At 45.9% G+C, this 14,029-nt stretch overlaps 1 protein-coding gene and 1 pseudogene across 3 annotated transcripts in view; both read left to right on the top strand.

Moving 5' to 3' along the window:
• Window positions 1–14,029, top strand: part of lipf (lipase, gastric) — a 911,257-nt gene that overhangs the window by 824,943 nt on the left and 72,285 nt on the right. The window lies entirely within an intron of this gene.
• Window positions 3,550–14,029, top strand: part of LOC144500518 (interferon-induced protein with tetratricopeptide repeats 5-like) — a 55,046-nt pseudogene continuing 44,566 nt past the window's right edge. Inside the window, exon 1 of the transcript XR_013498987.1 lies at window positions 3,550–3,637. The product of XR_013498987.1 is annotated as an interferon-induced protein with tetratricopeptide repeats 5-like (transcript). The remainder of the gene's footprint in view (window positions 3,638–14,029) is intronic.

Here is a 14,029-nt window from a genome sequence, read left to right as displayed (position 1 = left end):
GGAAGGCCGCTACACGGCCTCAGCTTATGTCTCCCGGAGAATCACTCCCTCAATGTCTCGAATGATATGGAGCAGGATTTACAGCTGTGGGGAAAGTTGTGGATTGGGCCCCTTGTTGGTAAGTGTGATGTGAGAGAATACATAAAGAGAGAGATTAGACAAGAGTGTGATAGAGAGAGTGAATTTAATGGGTAAATTCAACTTTCAGTGAGATTGCGACAAGACAGAAAGATGGAACATTTCTTGGCTGCAGTCAGGATTGTTCTCATCAAAATCATGTCCCAGAACCAACAAGATTAATAATGAGCAATGAGCCAGGTTTAGTTCACAGTTTAACAGCACATCAACATTTATTGCAATTTTCACTGTAATATAATCATGTTCTACATTGTGTTTCAAAGGGAGTTCTGCTCGCCAGCTCCAAGTCTTGGGACTCACACTGGTCAGTCCTCACACCAACATAGAGTCATAAAGTCATAGAGGTTTACAGCATGGAAACAGGCCCTTCGGCCCAACTTGTCCATGCCGCCCTTTTTTTTAAAACCCCTAAGCTAATCCCAATTGCCCGCATTTGGCCCATATCCCTCTATGCCTATCATACCCATGTAACTATCTAAATGCTTTTTAAAAGACAAAATTGTACTCGCCTCTCCTACTACCTCTGGCAGCTTGTTCCAGACACTCACCACTTTCTGTGAAAAAATTGCCACTCTGGACACTTTTGTATCTCTCCCCTCTCAACTTAAACCGTGCCCTCTACTTTTAGACCCTCCTGCCTTTGGGAAAAGATATTGACTATCTAGCTAATCTGTGCCCCTTATTATTTTATAGACCTCTATAAGGTCACCCCTCAGCCTCCTATGCTCCAGAGAATAAAGTCCCAGTCTATCCAGCCTCTCCTTATAACTCAATCCATCAAGTCCCGGCAGCATCCTAGTAAATCTTTTCTGCACTCTTTCTAGTTTAATAATATCCTTTCTATAATTGGGTGACCAGAATTGCACACGGTATTCTAGGTGTGGCCTTACCAATGTCTTGTAGAACTTCAACAAGACGTCCCAACTCCTGTATTCAATGTTCTGACTGATGAAACCAAGCATGCCGAATGCCTTCTTCACCACTCTGTCCACCTGTGACTCCACTTTCAAGGAGCTATGAACATGTACCCCTCGACCTCTTTGTCCTGTAACTCTCCCCAACGCCCTACCATTAACTGAGTAAGTCCTGCCCTGGTTCAATCTACCAAAATGCATCACCTCGCATTTGTCTAAATTAAACTCCATCTGCCATTCATCAGTCCATTGGCCCAATTGATCAAGATCCCATTGCAATTGGAGATAATTTTCTTCACTGTCCACTTTGCCACCTATCTTAGTGTCATCTGCAAACTGACTAACCATGCCTCCGATATAATCATCAAAATCATTAATATAAATGACAAATAACAGTGGACCCAGCACTGATCTTTGAGGCACACCACTGGTCACAGGCCTCCAGTTTGAAAAACAACTCTCTACAACCACCCTCTGGCTTCTGTCAAGAAGCCAATTTTGTTTCCATTTAGATACCTCACACTGGATCCCGTGAGATTTAACCTTATGCCACAACCGACCATGCGATACCTTGTCAAAGGCCTTGCTAAAGTCCATGTAGACAACATCAACTGCACTGCCCTCATCTACCTTCTTGGTTACCCCTTCAAAAAACTCAATCAAATTTGTGAGACATGATTTTCCACTCACAAAGCCATGCTGACTGTCCCTAATCAGTACTTGTGTCTCTAAATGGCTGTAGATCCTGCCTCTCAAAATACCTTCCAACAATTTACCCACCACAGATGTGAGGCTCACTGGCCTGTAGTTCCCAGGCTCTTCCCTGCAGCCCTTTTTAAACAAAGGCACAACATTTGCCACTCTCCAATCTTCAGGCACCTCACCCGTGACTATCGATGATTCAAATATCTCGGCTAGGAGACCTGCAATTTCCTCCCTAGCCTCCCACAATGTCCTGGGATACACTTCATCAGGTCCCAGGGATTTATCTACCTTGATGCGCTTTAAGACTTCCAGCGCCTCCTTCTCTGTAATATGTACACTCCTCAAGACATGAGTGGACTTTCTGACAGTGTGGGGGCTTGGTTGGGGGGCAGGCGATTCAAGCAACCCATTACGTCACTGGCTGGAAGAAGGAACAATGGCGTCACACATTGGGGAGGAATGCAATATGGACATCGCACAAGATTTACTGCTCCCATTACCAAACATTCCCGATGGAAATAGGAGCGCAAGTTTCCAGCCAGAGGATAGGGTCAGGGACGGGTAACCCAGGAGGGTAAACTCACATGGCAAAGACGTGTAATCCAGGGGGGAATCCGGTCACATGTCAGGAACGTTTAATCCAGGGGGATCTGGTCACATTTCAGGGATGTGTAATCCAGGGGGATCTGGTCACATGTCAGGATTGGGTAGCACAGTGGATACAGGAAGTCTCCTTACGGAGCCAATTGATCTTTTTCTGTTACTAACCTGGAGTTCTGTGATAAACCACAATGGGTCCTATTTTACCATTTTGATTCTAACTGCTGGGCGGACTTGAAACTGGGAGTGTTTCAAATCCGACTTTTAGACCCTTTCTCAGGCGCCCCTGTACAAAATCTGCCTGCAAAAATATCAGCGATTCCGAATAGCGCTGCACAAACCTGTGGGCGGGGCTTAACGTGTCTGAAATCTTGTAGCTCCGATCAGCGCCTCCAACCACGCATGCACAGATAAAAAAATGATAGAATGCTGCTCCCCTGCCACATCCCTCCCGGGCCGGATAATGCCTGCCCCTGGCCCCCACAGACAATGCCCCACCCCCCAACATTACTGACCCCCTTATTCACCCCCCACACCCCCGCCACCCAGACCGATCACAGGCCCCTCACTCCATCTAATCTCAGGCAGAGTGGGCAGCGGACCCCCCCTTCCCCTCCACTGATCTCAGACAGAGGGGCAGCGGACCCCCCCTTCCCCTCCACTGATCTCAGACAGAGGGGCAGCGGACCTCGCCCCCATACCACCGACCTCAAGCAGAGAGCCGTCGGATGCTGGGCACCTACCTCCTCACTAACTGGAGCGCCCGAATCGGACTTTCATGGAGCATGTCTATTTCGCGCCGATTCTGGGTGGGTGAATGCGGTGGTAAAGGGGGAAATGTCGGTAAAGTTGGGCGTGCAGCCCAATAAGTCAATTTAAATGCATTTATTTGGATGTCGCGCCCGTTTCGGGCACGGTCCCAATTGTGGCCATTTTCGGGCCTTGGTAAAGGGGGAACCGGCATGGAGGCAGGCGCGGATCGCGCTACTTACCTCATGCCCAACTTTACCAAGTTTTCGTGCCCGGATGCAACGTGATGGTAAAAGCAGGCCCAATGTTACTCTAACAGCAGCATTCCTTGTTGCTCAGACACTTGGCCTCATAGCTTCAGTTTTTAGTTTCAGTTTCAATTCCCATCCAGGAAATGATTTTCACTGATTCATTGCAGGAAGCAAAACAGCTGAAAAACATGACAAATACTCTCCTCGATCAACTTATCAAAGCTGAATTAAAGCTGAGAAAGAAATTCAACACATTTTTCATTCCATCAGCATTATGAGGTAAAGTTCATGGGAAATGCTTGAATCCTGAAATCTACCCGTAGACTTTTGAACAAGGAGCTTGTTTTCAGTGTTAAATAACAGACATTACAGAGCACAGAACTGTGTTTTCTCTTTATTCTGGGTATCTGAGCATTGCTGGCTTGGCCAGTATTTATTGCCCATCTCTAATTACCCTTGAGAAGGTGGTGCTGAGCTCTGTGAGCCTGTCTATCTCCTGTAGGTGCACCCACTGTGCTGTTAGGAAGAGAGTACAGACTTCTGGCCTGGGAATAGTGAAGGAACGGCAAGTCAGGATGGTATGTGTCGTTACTTGCCACTGATCAGTTCAAGCCTGATCTTCCCCGGGTCTTCCTGCAGCCGGGTACAGACTGTTTCAGCGTCTGAGGAGTTGCTGAGTCCTTACCCTGAGGAATGATAAGAGTATACAGCTGCAACAAGACCGGTGATTGTCATGTGAAACGAGGCAATATGATCTGGTTATGGTTTATATTCGATCCTACTTCAAATTAAAATGAGTTTCTATTCGGCTTCCATTGAAGGTTGAGGGTTAAATGTGAAATTAATATTTGGATTCTGCGAATGCCCCAGGTTATTTACATTCTTTCAGGAGAGGGAGTTTTACTCTGTGTCCCTTTGTAATCTCAAAGGCGTTCACTGATGTAGAATTGTAATTTTCAGCATTTACGTAGGTACAGAATAAACTAAAGCAATCAGAAGCATCAATCAAAGTGAGAGCACAGCATGAACTGGGAGGGACAGCAGTGAATGTGGTCTGGGATGTAGCAGAACAGCTTATAGTGCGTAAGAGGAGTGTCATCATTAGCCCCTTTCAGGGGCGTGCATCTGAAGAGTTATGGGACCTGATCACCCATTGGGGAATGAACGTGGGGATCTTGGGGCAGAGAGCGGGCTTTTGCAGCCAGATTGACCCCAGAGCTGACAGTGAACACATGGGGCCCTATTTTACCATTTTCATTCTAAGTGCTGGGCAGACTTGTAACTGGGAGTGTTTCCGATTGACTTTTTGACCTGTTCCAGAGTGCCTCCATGCGCATTCTGCCTGGAAAAATATCAGCAACTCCAAATCGCGCTGCAGAAGGCCTGATTGGAGATGATTGTTTGTCTGTTTTTCGATAACGGAGACTGCGGCTCTCATGTCCACCCCCATCATCAAGGGATGCCCAGTCACCTGAAATTCCACTCTTATTGGGGCAAGTTTTATTGTGATGATACGATTCAGTTGTTGTGTCCCTGTCTCTGGAAGAGGGGATACCTGCCTCTCTCACTGTACAGAGATTATTTTGCATATTTCAGTTTTTGGAATACAGCTGCAAGTGCTGAGCTGCAGAGGATCAGGATCTGGGCAATTTGGGCAGAGGGATGGGGGAGGAGGGTGATGCCCCTGTCGTGGGGAAAAACACAGAGATGGATACCTGGCACACAAAATGGTTACCTGAGAAGAGACATTAAGCAGACACTGACTTTTAGCACAGACAGCTACTTAAAGTTCAACCTTGCAGCACAGACAGTTATTTAAAGTTAAACATACAGGAACCAAAAGCTGCAGGAAGCCAGTAAAAGCTTGAGGCACTTTAAAGATAAGGACAGACCCAAGACAATAAGGTCTGATAATAAGATCAGCCATAGATGGGAACAGAAATAGATAAATGCAGCAAAACCAATCACTGTGTGTAAAGATCGAAACCAGTCATTGATAGAGGAAATGTATCCATTCTATGAAACAATGCAATGTTAAATGTCCATGTCTGTACCTATCTGATTGTAATGATATGTTAACTATCGATTACCATGATCTGTCTACTCAACTATAACAATGTGTTAAATGGCTAATGTCCGGACTATCCATGGTCTGAGAAGTATAAAAATGATCAACTGCTATTTTATTATTGAGAAGGTAGCTGCCAAGTGCTGCGGAGTACCAGTGCCTTTCTCCCGAAGCTTCGTATCCGAAATAAAGCTGTATTATTGAACCTCCAGTCTGACTCCGGTGGTAATTCCCACAATAATTGGCGTATTCGGCACGGATCCTATTACTGGTAAGCTTCGATCGATTGGCCACGATCGGAGAGCCGGGATAGAGATCACTGAATCTGTGGGAGTCAGACAAGGTTAAGAATACAGTTTGAAAGGGGTTAGACTTAAGGGGTATTTGTAGTAATAAGTATTGATGTATATGGTATAGTGATAAGTACTAACTGCTGATAGTGATAAGTAACTGTTACTTGTGCTGACCGTCAAGAGGACAAGGTAGTGCCTGTCTCAAACATGCAGCCTTAGACCGGTTGTTAAGAGGGGAAATCCCCCACGCGAAGGTCAGGAATTGAAGTGGTCATAGAGACACCAAGGGCACTTAGGATTGTGAAGCACAAGTGGCAGAGGTCGGTTAACATCAAACTCTGTAGTGGAGAACTGATTGCATGAAAGTTTGTAAAGTTGGGTACTGGACTGTCAATGTTGTAAAGCGGTGCGGAAAAGGAGCTGATCAACTCTGACCTAGAGCCGGATTCCGGTGGAGAAGCACATTGCCGAGGTGGTAATAGTGGAAGCCGTGAGTATAAATTGAAACCCTGAGACGGTAGTGAGTAGAGTAGTAATAGTGGCCGGGGGTAGTGAAGTCCCTACGGTAGAGAGCACACTTTACTAGGGAGTAATCGTGGCCGTACGGTGCCTAAAACACGTTGCCAAGGTCACAATAGTGACCGGGGGTAGTGAAGTCTGCGAAATCACAGATAATGAAGTTAAGAGGGGATGTGCAGGTTCTCTCATTGAAGTGTACATGACAGACAGGCAAGCGTTAATAAAGAGGATGCAAAGGGATGGCTGGGATACTTCTCAGACCTTAGAGCAGCAGAGAAAGTGAATAGATGGAGAAAAGAGAAATAAGACAAAGAAGATAGGGGTATTATTAGTACATCAGTTAGCTGGACCAATTGAGCAAGTAGTTGCCTCTACTAAAAAGTGGAGTGAGGATAAAGAAAAGATTAGAGAGTTAGAATCCAGAGTAAGGGAACTGGAGAAACGAAACCAAGTGTTAGAAGAAAAGTAATGGAGAGGGGAAACTGTTCCTCGAGCTCCTTATGAGTCCACACAACAGGGACCAACCGCTCCTCCAGAGGAGTGGGAAGCACTAGAATACAACTTAGCGCCAGTAACCCGAGGGGGAACAGATGCACAGCCAAAGGCAAATTATAAACCCTTCACCCCAGGTGAGAGACAGCAGATAATGGCTTCCCTGGGTAAATTACAACCTAGAAGCGCAAACACTAAATTCTGGGAAGAATTAGACACAATCTGGGTAGGGCACCAATTACACCTGAGAGACATACACCAGCTGGTCAGGGCAGCCTGTCCAGCGGATAAGTGGAGGCAGGTAGCAGGTGGATCCACCACTCCTCCAGCACAGGATTATAATGGGGGACGGTGGACACATGTAGTCACCCTAACATCAGAAATAGATGCCCAACAGGCACCCTTCACCCAGTTTAAGGCAGAAATTCAGAGAGTGTTAGAGAATGCTCCCACTAACTGGAGCAGAATCACCACAACCAAATAGCTAAAAGGGGAAGGAGCTTCTGAATACGGGGAACGATTGTTCCAAGTGTATCAAGAGTGCTCAGGACAAGGGAACCAAGTCGTGGAGATCGAGCGTTCATCCAGGCTTTTAAGGATGGACTCTCCAGTGCTCACCAGGTCATCCTAAAAATGGGAGTGATTATGTCCCAAGATTACGATGAGTTGGTAGAGTGGGCTAGCGGCGTACCAGGAGAAGAGAAATCCCAGACAAGAATAAGGCTAGAAAGAGTAGCTTATAGTAACGGGAATGGGACTAAGTCTAAACTGACTTGCCACAATTGTGACCGGCAAGGGCACTTTGCGAGGGAGTGCGGGGCCCACGGAAAGGAAACAGATTTGGGAGCAGTGGGAAACATTGTAGCCACTGTAATAAACACGGACACACAGAGGCAGTGTGTTGGGATAAACATGGGAGACTCCCGACCCGATCCATGACCACAACAGAACCGGAGGAACCAAGGAACCTCCGGGGTCAGCAAGATTGATGGTCTGCAGCCCCCATTCACAAGGGTAAGAAGGAAGGAAGGATTTATGTGTCTGCACTAGTAGGGGGCAGGCAATGTGAGATGCTGGTGGACACAGGAGCATCCATATCTGTCACCGACCTACCCTTACCCACTACAAATAAAATGATTTACTTAACCGGGATAGTAGGGAACAAAACACCCGCCTACCTGAGCGAGACCATGTTAGTAGAGATAAATAATCTGTATATACCAATGAGGTTTTATGTGTGCAAGAATAACATAGAACATAGAACATTACAGCGCAGTACAGGCCCTTCGGCCCTCGATGTTGCGCCGACCAGTGGAAGCAATCTAAAGCCCCTCTAATCTACACTATTCCAATATCATCCATATGTTTATCCAATAACCATTTGCATGCTCTTAATGTTGACGAGTCCACTACTGCTGCAGGCAGGGCATTCCACGCCCTTACTACTCTCTGAGTAAAGAACCTACCTCTAACTTCTGTCCTCTATCTCTCACCCCTCAATTTAAAGCTATGTCCCCTCGTGCTAGCCATCACCATCCGAGGAATAAGGCTCTCACTATCCACCCTATCTAATCCTCTGATCATCTTGTATGCCTCTATTAAGTCACCTCTTAACCTTCTTCTCTCTAACGAAAACAACCTCAAGCCCCTCAGCCTTTCCTCATACGATTTTCCCACCATACCAGGCAACATCCTGGTAAATCTCCTCTGCACCCTTTCCAACACTTCGACATCTTTCCTATAATACGGCAACCAGAACTGTACGCAATACTCCAAATGCGGCCGCACCAGAGTTTTGTACAGTTGCAGCATGACCTCCTGGCTCCGAAACTCAATCCCTCAACCAATAAAAGCTAACACACCGTACGCCTTCTTAACAACGAGGGTACAACAATGGGAAATGATTTGATGAAAGAATATGAGATTTTGATAGACTGTGGAAAGGGAGAATTAATCTGGCCAAGACAGGACGGTCGGAAAACTAGAATAGGGAAACTTACAAGTCACCTCGAAACCATTAAGGTGGCCACAGTCACCACCAGAATTTGGGAATTAGAGACAGGAGGGTTTGGAGCCATCTGTGCTTCCGTCACCAGAGTATGGGCAGAAACAAAGTTAGATACCGGTTTGACTAAAACGGACCCAATAAAGGTACCTGGACCGGAGCATAAGCCCCACCGACAATACCCAATAAAACCAGAGGCAGAGAAAGCTGTATTGGAGATAGTTAATGGGTTAGTGGAAAGAGGGATTCTGAGAGAAACCACAAGCAGCACTAACTCCCCAACCTGGCCAGTGAGCAAGCCTGAAGCTATAGGCTCACGATAGATTACACCGGACTCAATAAAGTCACGTCCAAGTTGCACCCCATTGTAGCAAGCCCTTCGACAATCCTGGATGGACTGTCCCAGGAGCACAAAATATTCACAGTATTGGACATAGCCAACGGATTCTGGTCCCTACCCTTGGATCCCGAATCACAAGACAAATTTGCCTTTAAAGTGGGAGACAAACTGTACACTTGGACTCGTTTACCACAGGGATTCCACAACAGCCCCGCTATCTTCCATCGAGTAATGAGTGACATCCTGAACAGGGTAGAACTGCCAGAGGGTAGCACGGTCCTACAATATGTAGACGATATCCTAATAGCTTCGGAGTCCAAGTCGGGACATCAAGAAGCACTATATTTAGTATTGAACAAACTCAAAACCGCAGGGTTAAAGGTGAGCCCCAAAAAGGCACAAATCGGGAAAACACAAGTCCTATACCTAGGACACCTTATATCCCAAGGACTTAAAGAAATGCCAACAGACCGAAAGAAGGCGGTACAACAAATGCCACGACCCGTCACCGTAAGAGGGGTCAGAAAGGTACAAGGATTATTTAACTATAGCCGGAGTTTCATCCCACGGTTCACAAAATTGGCAGAACCGATACAAAGACTAGTCAAAGGGGGAAAACCAGCTTTAGATCCCGTAGAATGGGAAGTGGCTTACAACGAATTGAAAATGGAACTGATATCAGCCCCTGGACTAGGATTACCGGATTCTAATAAGGACTTTCATATCCATTGTAGCAATGAGGGAGGGTTCTATTCCGCAGTGGTGACACAGGACCATGGCGACAAAAGGAGACCCACAGGGTATTATTCAACCGCAGAAGGGCCGGTAGTCACCGGACTGCCAAGGTGCATAGCCGCCTTGGGTTGTGCCACCTGGGCTGTAAAGGTTAGCGAGCCAGTAATCATGACAGGGAATATAATCCTTCACACCAAACACACCTTGGTGGAAATGTTGAACACGGGAAAATTAAGGTCAGTGTCAAACATGAGAAGGGCTAAGTGGGAAGCTGTCCTCCTACCTCCAAGCAAATCCATAATAATAATAAGGGACACAGGAAATAACCCAGCAGAAGGGATTCTAGACACAGGAGAGCCACACAATTGTGGGGACATAGATATGGATGTAGAAGAGGGGAGGATAAAGGATATACCTTTAACAACAGCTGAGGAGACCCTTTTTGTAGATGGGTCACGCAAATATGTGAAAGGATCACCCCGGACAGGGTGGGCAGTAGTAAATGACAAATTAGAGACAGTACAGTCAGGAAGGATTGACGGAGGTCTATCCGCGCAAGTGGCAGAACTAGTGGCACTCACACAGGCACTAGAGTTATCTGAAGGTAAAACGGTGAACATCTATACAGATAGTCGCTACGCGTTCGGAGTCATACATGACTATATGACAGCATGGGGTCGAAGAGGGTTCATAACCACGGGAGGAACTCCTATCAAAAACCAACAGAGAATTGAGGCATTGTTGAGAGCTAGCGAGAAACCTCGAGAATCCGCAGTAATCAAAATTAAAGCGCACCAGAAAGAACCAGGAAGAGATAACCCGGACTGGTTAAATTTCAAAGGGAACCAAGCTGCAGATCGGGCAGCACAGTTAGCCTTAGGACAGGAGACAATTGGCGAGCTGCCGAGCTGCCAATAGCAGCAGTAGCACAGACAGGAGACGAAATAGATATTCGGGACTTACATGAGGATACCTCAAAAGAGGAAAAGGAAAAATGGGAAGCACAGGGAGCAGTCAAAGGGACTGATAATGTTTGGAGACGGGAAGATAAGGTAATAGCACCAGAGTGCATACAAAACACCCTATTGGAACTACACCATGGACTCTCACATGTGGGTAGAGAGGCCATGATAACTAGTGAAGGAAAGGAATGGTGGTGGAAAGGAATGGGGAGAGACATAGCCCGACACTCACCGATGCGTGACGTGCGCGTAACACAACCCTGGTCGACCCATAAAAATTAAGATGGGACACCAACCGCGACCAAAGGGACCCTGGGAACATCTGCAAATAGAGTTTACAGGGCCACTACCACAATCCCACGGCAAAACCTATTGTCTGGTTATTATAGACCAGTTCACCAGGTGGGTAGAAGTGTTCCCTACTACAAATTGTACTGCTACCACGGTGGCTAGGATATTGGCAGAAGAGGTAATCCTTAGATGGGGAGTACCCCTACAAATCGATTCGGACCAAGGGACGCACTTCACTGGAAAGGTGGTAAAAACAGTATGCCAATTGATGGGGATAAAACAAAAATTCCACATCCCTTACCACCCACAGAGTTCTGGAATGGTGGAACGTATGAATAGAACACTTAAGATTGCACTAGCTAAAACCATACAAACATCGGGAAAAATGTGGACAGAGGTATTGCCCATTATATTAATGAGACTAAGAGCTACCACAAACCGGACAACCGGATTAACCCCTTATGAACTAATGACAGGACGGGCGATGCAATTACCAGAAAGCATCATTACAGGTGGGACTGATGTAGGTCCACTAAAAGATAAAATCAGGAGATATGTTTTGGAATTAAGCACCCAACTAAAAGGGATGCGCAGATTGGTAAAAGACAATCAGGAAATAAAAAACGCAGAGAGAGAGCTTGAAATGCTCCCTGACGTCCCAACAGTGGGAAGTCGCGTCCTAGTAAAAACATTACCTGACAAACCAGGGTTTGCACCAAACTGGAATGGGCCATATGAAGTTATAATTAGTGGAGACACCTGTGCCTGTATAGACATAAGAAGGAAAGGTGTATGGAAACATTGGACCCAGCTGAAATTACACAAGGAAATGAGTGACTGAATTAATGAACTAACCGAATTGCTTTCCTCAACACAGGCAAAGACTGCAAGCAAGAACAACTGGCGCGTGCGGGTTGATAGTATAACTTTTGTAAAGTGTATAAATCATAGTATTAGAATTGATATTTGCTCGTTGCAGATATGTATGTAATCGCGTATGTAACTGTACTACTTTGCATTGTCGCAACTGTAAATTTGACTGGACTGGAGGATAATCTATTTTACAAAGCTCACATACATTTACACGGGAATCGAACTGTATGTTACCCGTTAGCACAATTGGTAGAAGCCCGATTTGTAGCCACCCCTGGGTGGACCCCTCATGACTTATATACAGTAGATACAAGAGATGCACCCTGTAAGGGACAAATTGGCAAATATAAAAGAGGTATACAGGGGAGATGTGTGGAACTTGTAAATCCCACAGATCCTGTGTGCAGGGGGTTCCAACAGGTTGGAGGAAGAGCTTGTTCAGATAATGCAAGCTATCCGCTTTGTTTTACGGGGCAGGGATGGGTATGTGCCTATGCCTTGGTCCCCAAGAATGATTCCTGCGTGCAGATGCAGTGTGTCCGTCAACATTGTCGGGTTAATAAAGGACAGTTTACTTGCACTTGTGATGAACAGAAATGTCTGAATATAACCGCGGGAAGACAGCTTATTTGTGGACAATGCAATGGAACTCACGTAAGCTCAGCCAAATGGACATACCCATTTGATACTTACCAGGCGGAGGGATCAAACGGGGAGTCAAGGAAACCGAGCAATTGGCAATATAGACAAACTCATAATCGGGACACTAAATGTTACCGGGCTAAGAAGGGATATGTGTTCCTCTTCAATGGTACTTACACGACAGAAACACCAAACCTCCCAAACCTTTTTGCAGTAGGAACAATAGGACCACTCACTGTTCCATGCCCTGAGAAGGGACATATTCGGAGGAGAGTAGTAACCCGGACTATCAGCAAAGAATTTTACGCTGATTGGAAAGCCCCGGGCACAATGGGATCATCACTGGGATATGGGTTCCTTGGAGCCTTATCTCTGGGAGGGGCAGCAGGAGTGATTAGTGCAGAGAATAGGAATCATATTGTTTGTGGATTAACAGTCCTGGGAAACAGCACTTCAAAAGCACTGGAAGCTGTTAACCAAGAAATAGCTGAACTGAGATTATATGCACAGCAGACACGATACGCAGTGGACAGTTAGCACAACAAGGGGGAGTGTGTACAATCATAGGCAATAAATGCATAACCCATGTCACAGATGAATCCTATAACATTACACAAGTCATCAATAACATCAGAGAACAACTAGATAACTTCAGACAGGGACCCAGGAAAGGAAGTAGCTGGCTGGAATGGCTAGTAGGGGGGATCCTGGGGGTCCTACTTATTACATGGATTGGTCATACACATTTCAATTGTAATTGTCTGTTGTCTAATTGTTGAATGCCTTAATGTCTGTTGCAAGATAATGGTAACACGAATTGTGCCAGGAGCCAGTGTATCCATCGAGGAAGAACCCATGATGAAGACACGAGAGGAAGCGAAGAAGGAAAGAAGAAAAATGACCTGTACATGTAAACATGCAGATTTTGGTCTAGGGATTATTAAAATAATAATAATCCGGACCAAAAGAGGGAAATGTAGTGGGGAAAAACACAGAGATGGGTACCTGACACACAAAATGGTTTCCTGGCACACAAAATGGTTACCTGAGAAGAGACATTAAGCAGACACTGACTTTTAGCACAGACAGCTACTTAAAGTTCAAACATGCAGCACGGACAGTTATTTAAAGTTAAACATACAGGAACCAAAAGCTGCAGGAAGCCAGTAAGAGCTTGAGGCACTTTAAAGATAAAGGTAGAGTGTGGTGGAAATAATCTTTTGAGGTGTGTCTATTTCAATGCCAGGAGTATTGTGGGGAAGGCAGATGAGCTGAAGGCGTGGATAGACACATGGAAATATGACATTATAGCCATTAGTGAAACTTGGCTACAGGAGGGGCAGGACTGGCAGCTCAATGTTCCAGGGTTCCAATGTTTCAGGCGGGATAGAGGCAGAGGGATAAAAGGTGGGGGGGTGGCATTGTTGGTCAGGGAAAATGTTCCAGCGGTA

This window comes from Mustelus asterias, chromosome 11 (assembly GCF_964213995.1).
Source record: "Mustelus asterias chromosome 11, sMusAst1.hap1.1, whole genome shotgun sequence".
Classification (NCBI taxonomy): domain Eukaryota; kingdom Metazoa; phylum Chordata; class Chondrichthyes; order Carcharhiniformes; family Triakidae; genus Mustelus; species Mustelus asterias.
The sequence above is the reverse complement of the archived record's forward strand: the minus strand, read 5'-3'. Positions and strand labels throughout refer to the sequence as shown.